Here is a 16,130-nt window from a genome sequence, read left to right as displayed (position 1 = left end):
ATTTAAACAACTAAAGTGATCCATAGGTGGTGGCATTGCATAGTACGTTTAAATTTTTATTTTCTGCTGCATATGATAATTATTATATTTGATTTTAATGCCATTCCAATGGTGGTATCAAAGCCTCCCTTGGGTCGTTTTAATATAAACGATGTCTCATTATATATTGTTGTTGATTCAATGTTTTTGATATTTAAGCTGGTAAGGATTTAAAATTTTTAAAATCTGTTTTGGAGTTGTTTTAATTTTTTGGACAGATTTAATTAGGGAATTTTAAATCTTAATTTTAGATATACTAATATGAGTTTTAGTGTCTTGATTTGGCTAGATTAAGAAGTGCATAAGATGCATAAATTAAATTCACAAAATCATATTCAAGTTTATGATGTTTTGGTGCAATTTAGGGGGCAAAATTCGATTCTGTCAAGCAGTTGTTGTGGTTTGGTTTTCAGTATTAAGAAGGCATCTAATGACTTTGAAAAATTTTGAAAAAATCATGGAAGCAATGTACTTTGAAATCGTTCCAAGAGGGATTGCCGACCAAAGGTGAATGGTGGTGCAATAGCCACAAATCATGGCTGAAACCATTGCTGTTAGCAGTTGTTTCAAGTCATGATTTTGACAAATTTTGGCAACTTAAAATAAGCCTAAATTTGAGCAATTAGTTGCACTTATTTGATGAAATTTTAAATTTTGAAAGAGTTCAAATATTACCAAATTTGAAGTTCAAAAATCAAGGGATTTGATACCTAGGATTTTGAAATTGCCAATACCACCTAAGCAGTTGAAAACATGACTGTGTCAAGTAGACCTAGGTCATGGTTTTTGAATTTTTTGGGTAGTTTATTTGCATCCAAAAATTATGAAAAATTAATATGCAAGGCTCTGTATGTTAGCTAACCATAAAAAAAAATTAACGATTATATTCCCTGATTTGGAGTCATTTTAAAGCATAGAACTATAACTACACCATTACTGCTAGCAGCAGCAAAAAGTCACGGTTTTGGGGTGATTTGACTAATCAATTTGCATCCAAAAATCATGCAAATTTGATATGGAATAGTTCCATATGTTGGCTAACTAGAAAAAGATTTTGCAATTAATATTCCTAAATTTAAGGCCTCATAGATTTTGAATACTTGCCTAAATTGCATCCTTAATTAGTGCAATTTAAATTACAAATTCGCTATTAGAATACTTATGGCAAGGTTCCATAAAAGATGACTTGGACATATTTAAATTAAGGACTTTGATTTCTTAATATAGGATGTCAGGATTTAATTTATGATGCCCATAAATCATGAAATTTGATTCTTGAAGTTATGGGAGTTAATAATATTCAAACACGGATTTGATAATTATGAAAATAGTTTCATAAAGATAGTAAATTCAAATGTTATGAAGTAAGGAATTTGATTCTTTAAATTAAGGATATCTGAAATTATTTGTTGACACTAAAAAATTAAGGAATTTGATTCCTAGAATTATGAAAGTAAAAAATAAATGAAGGCATGAATAAATTTCCTTTAATTAAGGAAGGAAGTTTGAATAAGATACTAAGATTAAATTAAAGATTTTCTTGTCTTAGATTTGATCTAAATTACCCAATAAAGATTAGGTAATAAAAGACATGTGATCTTTAATTAAATTGAATTAGTAAAAGAGTTACCTAAAGTGTTTAGGACAATAAATTAAAAAATCTTAATTTGTAATAAAATTTAATTCTAATCCTAATAAGATTAGGAATGGATAAATTACTAATTTTGATTAGTAATACTTACCATATATGAAAGAAATTTTCATATATAGAATTAAATGGTTACCTGAAAATTTGAAATTGGCGAAGTTAAATGTTGAAAATTGTTGATCTCAAATACCTCAAATAATTATCAATTTGAATGAGACACGTTTTAAATTATATATATTTATATTAATGGATGTATGCGGATAATTATGGACTTAGGCTCAATATGATTGTATTATAGTTGAATGTATATTCTTGGTATTTTTTAAATAGGCCTTGAGTGTCTTACCTTATTTCTTTATCTCAGTTTGTAAAATTCTTTTTTATCTTACTCTCCTCAAATGTAACTCAAGGTTTCTACATTTAAATGTAATTAGAATTAGGATAGATTAGGAATTGAATTTTGAAGAAAATTGACAATGGAGATCCGAGGCGTCAAAGAGAATAAGGAGATTACATGCAGATTTTGAAGATTTTTATATGCAATCCCTTAAGTTTGACTAAGCTAGTTTCCTTTGATAGCTCAAGAAAATTAATATAGTTAAAATCCATAATCATCCAAAGTAGTTTGTATGTGACAGATTTATTTTATGCAATTAATAAATGTTATACACGCCAGGATGAGACCTTAATAAAAACAAATAAAGAAATCCTTCAATAAATATTGAGTCACATGCCGCATATGATTAAGTTGCCTTCCATCATATAGCGAGATAACCTGACCGCTCTTTCAATTAGAGATTTGTTGAGCACACTAAAGGTTACACTTTTACACGAGTATGCTTGAGCTATTGTTGGGTCTTACTCAACTAGTTTTATAAAATCCAGATGCTTAGAAACTTGATTATTATGGAAACTAAAAGCAAAGGTTAGGCAAAACATATATGATATGTTTAGGTAATGTGTTGTCACCTAGTTGATTTAGGAGTTGTATAGAGATACAATAAGTAAGCTTAGCTACCTACCTAATCTACCTATGATGATTTGTTAAGCACACTCAAGGCCATGACTAGATGGATGAGATCTTAACCCACTAAGAGAATCCTAGTAATCTCTCAATGTGATATAAAGGGTTATCATCTTGTTGAAAATAGTGGGAGAACTATTTAAAATTTTAAAACCTTATTTTAAATAATTTATGTATGTTATTTATCAGTTGCTTTTTATATTCAAATATGTTTATATATATTACAAATGACTAAAAATCTGTCACTATGGCATTTGGTCAATGGGCTTGCCAGTGAAGGAAATGTTAGTAGATATAATGTTAGTTTAGCCCCAGCGTATCAGCTTATGCTATTTGGTCAGAATGGTAAGCTATCTCAAGGAAATTGAGTGGTTTTGTCATCTTTGAATAGAAAGCAACTAGTTCTTCACAATAAATCCTTTTTTGTTTTCTCTTTGAAATTTTTCAATAATCTACTTCATCTTGCAATCTTATGGCTGATTTCTTTGTTCAATTTGTATTATAGTACTTTAGGAGTTACTCTATGCATTATTATTATTATGCTTTTATAGTTTGTTGTTTGTTCTCAGAAGCAGCAGATTCCATGTTCTTTGAACAGATTAATTTTGTTCAGATTACCTGAGACTATAATGCTGTTAAGTGCTTTATCTATTGGAAGGAAAGATAGTAGTACTTAATTTGTTTCTGGATGAAATGGTTAGCACATTAGAGGTTCATTTTTGTCGGGTTAAGTTCTAGCTGTTCATGTTTAAATTTAGTTACTATATTGCATTCTGCAGATTGCGAAGTCACTGCCACGGATCTGTTGTTTCTCTGTTCTTAGTGGGGAAGAGATGATGATGTTCATTGACGCTTTTCCAGAAACAGGCATCTAAAACTTCTTTAGCTTAAAGTTGCAGTTGAAACAACTTGACCTCTAATTGGAATCAACCATTCTAAAATTTTCAAATAAACTTATCAAAAGTTATAAATTGTTAGAATCCATTTTGGAAAAAGAACATGTGCATTTTCAAGCTGCTGAAGTTGAGGCAATGTTCTCCCTCCATCCGGTTTTCGATTTGCCGCTCTCCTTTTCCTAACACCGTAAAGTATAGGGACTTTCTTGTTGGTTGAATGATTGTGGTGCTAGCTCTAATAGTTATCCTTTCTGCGACGGACATGAAAGGCATTATTCACTTGGATATATGCTGGATTAGAGCCAGCTGTATTTGCTGCTCTTGTTCCCAATAGTGCTGATAAACCAGTAGCTGAATTGATAGATGAGATTATGGGAGACCATGAGATGCTGGTGAGTTGGTGTTTCCTTGCTGTCTGTAAACCTTTTATAAAGTTTTTATACAATCATACATCGAGCACTGTTACCTTGTTTTTGAGTTTCTTGCAGACTGCACAACAGTCAGGCTCAATAACATGTACAGTACAGCTTAATGGTGGTTGGATGCCATGAAGAAGGGTGGTTCTTAGGGGTTCTTTTTCCATGTGATGCCATGTCACATTTTGCTACTTAATTTAGAACTCAATTGCTCATCTTCACCCCCGATGCAAGTCTCAGTTACAGAAACCACATAGACTTTGCCATCCCTGTTTAATTTTACCCTTAAAGCACGAGCAGGCAAAAATATCCAAGCCATACCACCAAAATTCTTCTAATAAAAGGCAAAATTGCCATCCAGCCGAAGTTTGTATGTCTTCAGCAATTCCAAGTTATGAAGCTTTTATCCTTCTTTGCAACCCTGTTATTTGTTTTATTACTTACAGCCGGTGAAGGTTTCATTCTGTAATTTTATTTTATATGTATAAACTTTTAACAGCTTATAAAGGATAATAAATTAATAGATTTGGTTATGGAGGATATGAAGAGGACAATTGATATTGAAGCTGAGTAGAACCCCAAGGAAACAAGCTTTCATAAATTATAAGTACCATTCAGTCTTAAGTGTTAATTTAACGGTATCATAAAGGCTTAAAGAGAATAAAGGAAAGGGCCTATTGAACTAGCTTTCCCCTCATTGCCTACATTTTACACCAGGCACATGAACAAGAAAAAGCAACCAGCAGGTGCCTTTGTGCTTAACAAGCATGAATAAACTGGAAGGCAAAACCTAAACATACACGAATCAACTTATCAGGCTATTGTACATCATTTCTTAGACTGAAATACTAAAAGCTAAACTCAGGATTGTTAATGAAGATGCTGGTATATGGCTTGTTAATGAAGATGCTGGTACACTACTCGGTCCGTTTGTGAAAGCTCTCCTGAGTGTTGGACCATTGAAGTGACATCATTTTCAGTGTAAATCCTGACTCTATAAAAAGGAACTGGTGAGCAAAACAGATAAATGAATTAGTTTTACAAATCCCAAACCACATTTCCAACATTTAAACAAAATGTCAGCTGAAGTAAAAGAATAAGGCACACCATGTAAACACAAAAATGCATACCAAGCTCATACATTAAAAGAATAAACTCCATAGACATCCACATCATAGTCTCAAGAGCAAAATTAACTTTTTATAGTACCACACTATTGAAGGATACACCAAATGGTGCATGGTGCAGAAAGGAAAAGCACCATGGTAGTTTTCAAGTTGCAGGCCAAAAACAGAAATGCACCTTGCTTTAAACATGAATCACCCATTCCCATTGATAGGAATGCATTTGGTTCATACATGCATTCTGGTTAAATTGCTCTAAAGTCCTCCTTGAGATCATCATCAGAGAGGAGAATTTATCACTCATGCTCAAATGATAAAGCAAAAATAGAGTGCACATAACAACTTCTATCTCTAGTTCTTGATATCCCATCTAAATATCAGTATAAATGTTTAATTCCAACCAACAGAGCTTCAACCTCAAGCTAGTTCTACATGAGCTACCAACATAATTAAAGAACCAAAACTGTTAATAAATAAAATAAAGTTCAAACAAACACGACCCTTACCAAACAAAGCTGAGATAACCATACCATCAATTAGTAACTAGACACGAATCAAAACCACTTCTACTTTCAACATCTTTCAAGCATAAACAGACATAAATAAGACTAACCCCAAAAAACAAAATAAATAAAGAAGACTAAGAAGGATGCCACAAAATCAACCATTTTCTCCTAGTTCATAACCAATTTGTTATCTATGCATCAAATATCACAATAGAGATACAACAATGCACAAATCACCACCATTATTACCATCAGATTCAAGCTCAAATCATACTTCTAAGCAATAATTCGATTGCATATCTTAAACTAGAATTATCTCACATCAGACCTACAAAGCAACTTCATTTCCCTCAGTAAATCACCATTCCCCATCATTCATCACAAAATAACTTACACATAGAAATATCCCACCAGAGATACAATAATGCATATGTGCAATTATTATTACCATCAAATTCAAGATCAAAATCTTCACATATAAAAACAGAACCAACAAAAATATAATATACCTCAAATTCAAATGATTCCAGATTAAATTTGACCCTCAAAAAGCAGCGCCGATTCTCCATTGCTACCATAAAATCACTCTTCCTCATCACTCTCATCACTAAAATAACTAGCTTTTCTTGCCACCTTCTTCTTCTTTTCTTCCACCATCTCCGCTTTCCTCAACCTCTCCTCCGCCGACCCATCCACTACCGACGCCCAATTCTCCTCCTCAAACCCGACTCCACCATCCAATTCCTCATCGGACCAATCCCCATTATCCTCCCTCCTCTCTCCACCGCCACAACCTCTCCGCCCCTTCTTTGACACCGGCCTCTCTCTTGGCCCCAGCTGATTCTTCGGACATTCATATGACAAATGCCCACCAACCCCACATTCATAACATCTCGACTTATCCTTATAAACCCTCTTCCTAATAAACTCCGGGGCTCGTCCGTTATCGACGGCGATGGAAGTGCTTAGGGTTCTGCCATTGAGCACTTTTCCGTGCATGACACGCTCCGCCGATAGCGCATCGTCGCGGGAAACAAACTGGATGAAGGCGACTCCCTTGGAAATTCGGGTGACGCGGTCTTTGAGGACGGTGACGCGGGCGATTTTCCCGAAGGTGGAGAAGAGTGTATGGAGGTCGGAGTTTGTAAGGGAGTAGTCGGTGTTGGAGACGTAAAGGGTTGATTTTGATGGGGCTAGACCGCTGGATCCGCCACCGCCGCCGGTACATTTGGAGATAGTTTGGTTGGGGTTTGAGGGTTTTGAGGAAGATGAGGACGGTGGACCCGCGGCGGAGGAGTAACGGAAATAAAAGGTTTCGTCTTCTTCGCTATCGCTGTTGCTGGTGGATTTTCTTTTCAAAGTCATTTTCTTTAATTTGGAAATTCTAAATTGCAAAGCCGTTTAAGTAGAGAATGCAAAACTGCACTCGCAGCACTTACTTTTGCTAAAAGATCATTTACATCTTAAACTTTCAAAATTGTTTCAATTGTATCCTAAATTTTAAGGTAAAATTGCTTCGTCTTTTAAGTTTTAATCGAAATTTTAACCAAATCTATTAGTTTTCAAATTATACACTTTATTAAAAAAAAATCTTTCGAACACATAAACTTAAGCGTTAGTCAACTATTAATAGTTCTATTAATTTGATGATGTGATGATGTTAAAATAATAATTTTACCTTTTATTAATTTTAAAAATTACTATTATATAATTTTTATTAAATTTTTAATTAAAAAAAAAGGAGCATCGATCAGTGTTCCCCTCGCCAGTGCTCCCCTCTCTTGGGGAGCACTAGTCGATACTCCCCTTCCTTGGGGAGCACTAGTTAGTGCTCTTTTTTTTATTGTTTTTAAAAAATATAATAAATAATTTTTTAAATTAATAAAAAAAAATTTTAATCTTTTCATAACATTTGTTAACGATGTTTATACTTTTGGGGTGGAGTGTTTATTTTTAAAACTAATGAACCCTATTTAGAATTTCTATTAAAACTTAGGGGTTTAAGGCTAGTTTATCCTAAATTTATTATCTTGTTCCATTTTAATCCTTCCATCTAGGGATGTCAATTGGTACCTTGTTACAGGATGTCACGGATATTCAATCTAATTATATAGGGTTACAATATCTTATAATCTGGTTTAAGACAAGTTTGGGTAATAATTTTACTGCCAGTATTAAGTTCGGGTAGGATTCAAATACTAGCCCTTGAGTACTTACTACCCAAACTCGATTATGTTAATACCTAGGTTTACAGGTACTTGTCCCAAACCCTATACCCATTTATATAGTATTTTATTAATATTTATATAATATATAATAGATAATTAAATTAAATATGTAAAATTTTGACGGTGTTTGGATTTTAACTTGTGTAAGGATGAGAAATACCCCATATTTTTACCAATTTATGAATAATTCATTTTGATAGAAATTGATAGATATGTTTTTCAAAAAAAATTGATAGATATATTAATGATATATGATTGTTTGTCAAATTATTAATGTGATGTCCTTAATATATTTAAATTAAAAAATTATTAGATTATTAGTTATGTTTAAATAATATGAATATCTTATTATATTACGAGAAATATAATTACTATAATATATATTCTTAAGATAAACATATTTACTTTCTATTTTGTATTTTATAAAAATTATAACTTATAAAATTATTACTTATAATATATATACATTTCTTACGTAAACTTATCATATATATATATATATATATATGTAAAAGATATTGTGAAATTAAAATAGTTTTACAACTTATTTTTTTTAATTTCATACAATTAAGGATAAATTTATAGAGTTAATTAAATTAATTCATGAAAGTATGATTTTTGATTAACTTATAGTGTCTTTTAATATATATACTTCATATATTGTGTTAATTTATAAGAAATATAATTATTATTATATATATTTTTAATATAAACATATTTACTTTCTATTTTGTGTTAACGTTGCAGATATTATAATTTATAAAATTATTAATTATACATATATATATCTTTATTTACATAAACTTATAATATATATATATATTTAACGAGAGGTTGTGATATTAGAATATAATTATTGTTTGTTTGCTTTTATAAATTTAATTATTAGTGAATGATATTGAATATGGATGTGAATTATAAAATATAATTTAATTATATATTGATATGGGTTTGGATTCGGGTTGGGGTAATGGGTACCCATGAAGAGTTAAATAAAATTTTTTTCGAGTTTTTAAATGGATTCGAGTAATTATTGGGTAGTGGTATGTATTAGGGTTCGAGTTAGGGTAGTAAATTTAAAAAATATCCAGATAGTTATCGGGTTCGAGTACTCTACAACTTAATCGGGTTTGGGTTCAAGTATCTCAAAATTAGCAGATACTTTACCTGTTGACATCCCTATTCCATCAAATTAAAAAAAAAATGAGAAATGCCACATAAGTTGGTATCAATTTCATTAATTTTAAATAAGAAAATTAATTAAAAAGATTGCAATAAAACTATATAATAATGAGAAAATTGACTAAAAAGATTGAAATAAAATTATATTGAGATAAAATTGATATAATTTGAAGATTAGGATCAAAATGATAATATTTTATTTAAAAAATAGTGACCATGATTGCATTTCTCTTAAAAAAGTAAACAAAATACAAAAAAAAATATCATAAAATAAATATATGACTAGTAAGTACTATCAATTTTTTAAACGATTGTTTAAAAAGATATGAATAAAATGGAGATATTAGTGATAAGAGTTTGATGTGGTTTAGGAGTTTTTAAATGGAGATTGATAACTCTATTATATAGAGTTATCTTACTATATTTTGAGTGATAAAATGACCACGTCTTTGAGTTTAGGCAAAGTTTTAAATAGTTTTCTTAGTTTTTTTTCTAATTAGTTAACTCATTATTGAGCTAGTTTACTTCAAGTTACTTTAGTTCATTTGTATGGTAAAAATGCCTATTTTTACCTATGACTGATTTAGCTCATATGTTTTTAAGGTCATTAAAAAAGAAAAGGTCAAGTGACAAGAAATTGCATAAGTTGGCCAAGTACAAACTTCACTGAATATGCAGTGGTATTTTAAACATAACTCAAGCTACAGAAGCCCAATCAACGTGATTTTTAGACATTAGAAAGCTAAAAGGAAGAGCTATAACTTTCATGTTTATCATTTCACCAAGTTCTAATCCAAGCATGGTCAAAATCGCGTTAAAAATAGCCTGACCGCAGCAGCTCTACACTAGGCAGCTTGAAGGAACAAAGCATGAAAACGGCAAGCCCAGCGCTACAACGTTGTCCCAGTCAACTAGAACCCCTCACCAAACAGAACCTCTAACGTTGCAACACCAAGATCTCAGCACTACAAGGTTGTCTAGCCAAGCAACATTGCCTTAGGCAGTGAGCTTGGCACTGTAGCACCAAGCTAAGCAATGTGGACGCTCTGATCAGAAGGTGACTTTTAAAGGTTATAAAAGAAACTTTTTTTTTAGGGAAAGAAGAGGGGGAAGATTTGGAGTAGCTTTTGAGGAAAGAAAGAAAAAGTTAGGGATTTGGTTTACACAAAAAAGGAAAAAAAAGAAGAAAAATGAAGGATTTTCTTCGAAGCTCATCCACATCAACTTACCTTTCTCACACAAGTTCCATCTCTCTCTCTCTCTCTCTCTCTCTTACTTATTGTAGAAAAGAACAATTTTTTGGAAATATTAGGTTTTGTATTAAATATGTTGAACTAAATTTCTATTCCTAGGATTGTGGTTAATCTCTACTTGTAGTTTGGATACTTTAATTTCTTTTTACTCAATATTAATGGGTATTGTGTTGTTTATTTCAAATCAATGTTTATTGCTTTCAATTGTTTGATCAACAATTAGATTGAGTTGGGTTTATAAATGCAATTTGACAAAGGAAATTTAGAATAAATCAAGGATTTGAATAGCATGTAGGGCTGTGCAATCGGTTAATTCGGTTATTGGATATCTAATAACCGAACTAATCAAACTCTTATATAAAACTAACCGAAATCAAACCGAAGTAAATAAATAACTGAACTAACCGAAACCGAACTAATTCGGTTAGTTCGGTTCGGTTACCGAAAACCAAATTTAATAATTTTTTTTGTTTGTATACAAAAACCGAACGTAATAAATAATTTGATGTACAATTGCAAAGGATCCATAACTTAATAAACCGAACTTAAAAAATGACAGGGGCTCCAATTCAGCAGAGATATCCTTCACCAAGAGTCCTGTTACTACAAAATCCATACACAAAATGTATATTAACAATTATCTTTCACATGCATAGAAGCAATGGCAGGAAACATCATGGCATAAAACAACCCAACTGTTTCAAAAATTTCTATGCTCAAAGATGTCTATGCTCTGCATTGACAAACATATCAATGCTAAATGCCAAGAAAATAACATGCTAAGTTTTAAAAATATCTAAGCATCTAACTCAAGCATATAAAACCATAGATAAAAACAGGATGCCTAGAGAGCAACAATTACTATTAGACACTAGATTTAGAAACATCACAATTCACAACTGGCACAAAACACCCATATATGACAAGCAAGTGCCAGCATCGTATATTAACTTCTAATACAAAAATAAAAAAAAATCTATATATTAACTTCTAAGGAATAAAACACAAACAGAAATGAAAAGGTTGGCATTCCTAGAAGCTACAGGAAACTGAATACAGAAATGAAAAGGTTCCCATGTTTCTTTTAGTTCTTCTGAAACTTTTCCACATATGCCTGCAACAAAATAAGTAATGTAAAGGTGTTAGCAAACTATGCATAAAATGAAGTAGCCTAGATTAAATTAATAATAACATTACAAAAGAAATTGTCTATCAACTTCAACCATTGAGATGACACAAGACATTACTAACAAAAATACATAGTAGCAAAAATAGACATTACTAACATTAGCACCAGAAGCACTCATTTCAGAAGTAAGAACCAATATATGCTCCAGCAGCACCCCCATCGTTTCTTATGAATGTCACAAAAATTTTAAATAAATGAATGTCACAACCTTATCCAATTAAAAAAAGTATACGAAAAAAAGAAATCTAAGTGATAGAGCTAAAGTGATTAATTATTATTATTTAGAGTACGTACTAATTATTAATGCACTGTAATTTTTTTTAGTCTGTAATTTTTTAGTGATTAATTATTAATTTTTTTTTCCAATACAAGTGGCCTTTAAAACCGGAAGTAGAAGATAATCGAGGCCTATAGCTAGCTTAAATTAAATGAATAGTATTTGTAGAAACCCAAAAAAACTTACCGATAACTTGATGTGGGAAGGCTCGAAAAGGTGAAGCAAGAATGGCAATGAGTCAGTGACCGGCAATGACATAAGTAGAAACCAGAAAGGGTGAGATCGTGAGAGTGGAGATGGCAATGACCGGCAATCGACAAAAGTAGAAACCAGAAAAGGTGAGACCGTGAGACGATGAGAGTGGAGATGGAAGACTGGAAGTTAAGGGATGACAGTGATAGATCGATAGTCGGTAGAAGCAGAAATAAAAAAAGGTGAGACCGTGTGACGATGAGAGTGGAGATGGAAGATTGAAAGTTAGGGGATAATAGTGATCGGTAATCGGTAGAGGCAGAAATCAAAAAGGGTGAGACCGTGAGAGTGGAGATGGAAGTTAGGGGATGGGCGAACGGCAGTGACCGACAGTCGATAGAAGCAGAAACAAGAAAGGGTGAGACTGTGAGAGACTGAGAATGGAGATGGAAAGGCAGGGGATGGCAGTGACCGACAGTAGGCAGAAACCAAGGGCCAAAAGAATTGGGTATTTAGGTTTAGGAATTTTTTAGAAAAAATTTCCAAAATACCCTTTTTGGGTTCTGTTAATTCGGTTAGTTCTGTTAGCAATTTCTTTAACCAAAACGGAACTTAAATACTTTTATTAACTGAATTAACAAAACCAAATTAACCAAAAAACTGAACTAACCGAACTCAATTCAATTCGATTGGGTTACTCGGTTCGATTCGATTTTGCTCACCCCTAATAGCATGTTTTCACTTCACTTAAAAGCATAGGTGATTTGATTAGTATTTAGGATAGAAATATACCTAAATACCATGTGCAACCAAGATTAGGGTATAAGCTTAGTGAACCTATCTTAATTAATCTACATAGACATATGAAAAATTAGTTAAGATAGGTATTTTTACAATATCTTGATAGAGAATTGTAGAAAAATTTGAACTCTAGGCTAACAACCAACCTATTGATATAAGTATAAGGAATGAAATTAAATCCAAATAAAAAGTAGAGTACTTCCACAGTCCTAGACTCTATTTTACTAAACTTCTAGAAATTCCTTAGCATTAATTCATTAGTTTAGCTTGTTACTTTAATATCAGTTTTAATTAATTTTTAAAATTAGATTTACTTGGATAAGATTAGGGTGTTAAATTTTAGTAATTAGTAAAAGTTTAGATACAATTTCCTATGGAGATGATGCTTACTTACTATTATACTACTTGTGTGACACGTACGCTTGGGTGTGTGTAGAACCAGCAACAAAGATGGAATTCGAATTGAAATAAGGGTGTAACTAAAGGAGTTTAGGAAGTTGAACGGTAGATTTAGAAGTTCATTTAAATTAAAGAATAGAGTTTTATTCTATCTTTACAGCATGCTTGGTTCATTGGAAGGAATAGAATGGAAATAGAATGACCATTCTAAGGGAATAAAATAAGGGAAGAATAACTATTATGTAGATTGGTTCATCGAAATGGAATAAAATAGAATTGTTATTATTACTTATTCCATTGTTTGGTTGGCAGGAATAATTTTAAGAATAGTTAAGGAATAATGGGTAAATGATAAAAATACTCTTTATTAAAATTTAAAGATTTTTTAATTAAAAAACAAAAATACTATGGTGAGAAAAAAATACTCTTTATTAAAATTAAAGAATTTATTTTGTTACAAGATAAAAATTCTAAGTAATAAAATTAAAATAACTTTTACTATAATTAAATAATATTTTCACCAAAACACAAACATATTTTTATTATAATTTAATAATATTTTGTATTAGGAGATAATTGAACCTTTTATTATAATTAAATAATATTTAATATTAAGAGACAAAATATATTCTTCATTAAATTTAAATAATACTAAATAATATTCTTTATTACATTTATTATATTCAAATAATAATATTAAAGAATATTCTTTATAATATTTATTATAGTTAAAAAATATTAATATATTAAATAATATTTAAATATTTTCATTTCCTTTTTTTTATAATGAAATAAAAAATTTTGTGTCTTTTGTGCTTTAAAGAGAGGAGTGAGGAACAGAGAGAGAAAAATAGGCTTAGGATTTTTTTATAAGATAATTTTTTAAATTATAAAAAGGTATATTTATTTAATCAACTTCTTTTCTTATTCTTAATAATTTGGAATAGCCATTACCAAGGAAGACCTTGGTAATGACTATTCAAGCTTCTCTTGGAATAGCTATTCCGAAGAATAACCATTCCCTTGAGCCAAATACAACTTTATCTCAAGAATGAGAATAGGAGAGAAATGACTATTCCATTACCTGCAACCAAGTATTTTAATTTCTGATAACTAGAGTAAAAGTGTCGTGTAGGGAGTTTAGCTCATGACATGTTTGGTTCACGGAATAGAACGGAATGGAATAGAATAGGTATTTTGTGAAAATAGAATAGGATATGAATAGAATAAAAATATTATTATATAGTTTGGTTTACAGAATAAAATAAGATAGAGATTGTTATTATGATTTATTGTAATGTATGGTTGGTAAAAATAATTTTGAAATAATAAGAGTATAATTTATGATTATTTATTTTATTTTATTTTAAATATTAATAATTTATAATTAATTTAAAACATTAATAATTGATCATTTAAATGTTAATATTTTATTTATAATTTAATCTTTAATATTTCAAAATATTAATATTTTATTTATAATTTTAATTTATTATGATTAAAATATTAATAATTTTAATTAATTTTTAAATTTCAAATATTATTTTAAAATATATAATTAAAACGTTATTTTTATTTTATTTTATTTCTTACATATTAATAATTTATAATTAATTTAAAATATTAATAATTGAAAATTTAAATATTAATATTTTATTTATAATTTAAATGTTATTATGATTAAAATATTAATCATTGTAATTAATTTTTAAAATTTAAAATATTATATTTTATATTATATAATTAAAATTATATTATATTATATTTTTAAAATATTAATAATTTTAATTCATTTTTAAAATTTAAAATATTTTTTATGATATATAATCAAAATTTTATTTTTATTTTATTTTAAGTGTTAATAATTTATTCTTAATTTAAAATATTAATAATTGATTATTTATATATTAATATTTTATTTATAATTTAATCATTAACTTTTTAAAATATTAATATTTTATTTATAATTTGAATGTTATTTTGATTAAAATATTAATAATTTTAATTAATTTTTAAATTTAAAATATTATTTTTTTATAATATATAATTAAAAATTAGAGAGAAGGAGAAAGTTAGGGAATGAATGGAGAATGGGAGGAGAGAGAAAAAAGAATATTTTTATATAAATAGGGTTGTAATTTTCCAAACTTGTAATGGGCAGTTTAGTCTTTATCATTTTTTTAAGGCTATTCCTCAACCATGAAATAGCTAACACCATTGGGACATTGGTATTAATTATTCTTTAATTTTAGTTGATTTTGGGGAATAGCCATTCTAGAGAAATGGTATTCCTTAGAGCATTTGACAACCAACAAAAGAATAAATGTTCCTTAGGCCATTCCCCCAACCAAATATGAGGTAAAGGGGATACGATTGAGATGATTAGTTGAGGAGGTTAGGAGAGATGTTGCCAATTGCATTTTCGGATATTGTAGATTCTGACAATGCTACATTTTTGCGAAGCGATTAATCTCAAAGACAACTTGTTATGACAATCAATTGTTCTAGACATCAATGGGACAGATTAAAGGTGGGAATAAAGATAATTCGGACTAGGCTTGACGGTTCAGATAGGCTCATGGCTTATTTAATTCTCTTGTTCGTTTATGGGATAATTTAATGCGACCGACTAAGTGATTTGGGTATAGCATACGTAATCCATATATCCCTAAATCGGGTTTGATTGCACCTAGGGGTTATTAGACCATTTTACTTTATTTGTATAAGTAAAGTACAAAGATTTTAAACTTAATTTTGATGGGAGTGCAAAAAGCCAACTGGGAATGGCGTAGCAGGTGGTTTGATCATGGATGAGAATGGCAATTGGATTGTGGGGTTTACATACACGATCGACATCTCTTTTTCTCTAACAACTGAACTTTGGACTATCTACTAAAGTTTAAGTTTGTGTTGGAATAGAAGTTACAGGAAGATACAGGTTGACTATGATTCTTTG

General features: G+C 30.1%; 1 pseudogene across 2 annotated transcripts; it reads right to left on the bottom strand.

The window, feature by feature from the left end:
• Positions 1–4,590: 4,590 nt before the first annotated feature.
• On the bottom strand, positions 4,591–7,033 carry LOC18586496 (U11/U12 small nuclear ribonucleoprotein 31 kDa protein pseudogene; annotated as a pseudogene). 2 transcript variants are annotated; one of them, XR_016028823.1, is made up of 2 exons: positions 6,163–7,033; positions 4,591–5,030 (listed from the first exon to the last, which is right to left on the bottom strand). The product of XR_016028823.1 is annotated as a U11/U12 small nuclear ribonucleoprotein 31 kDa protein pseudogene, transcript variant X1 (transcript). The 2 variants fall into 2 exon arrangements; XR_016028824.1 differs by having other exon boundaries at positions 4,591–5,017.
• Between the last annotated feature and the right edge of the window lie 9,097 nt (positions 7,034–16,130).

This window comes from Theobroma cacao, chromosome 10 (assembly GCF_053813885.1).
Source record: "Theobroma cacao isolate CCN51 chromosome 10, ASM5381388v1, whole genome shotgun sequence".
NCBI lineage: Eukaryota > Viridiplantae > Streptophyta > Magnoliopsida > Malvales > Malvaceae > Theobroma > Theobroma cacao.
This window is presented reverse-complemented; position numbering and strand designations above follow the sequence as displayed.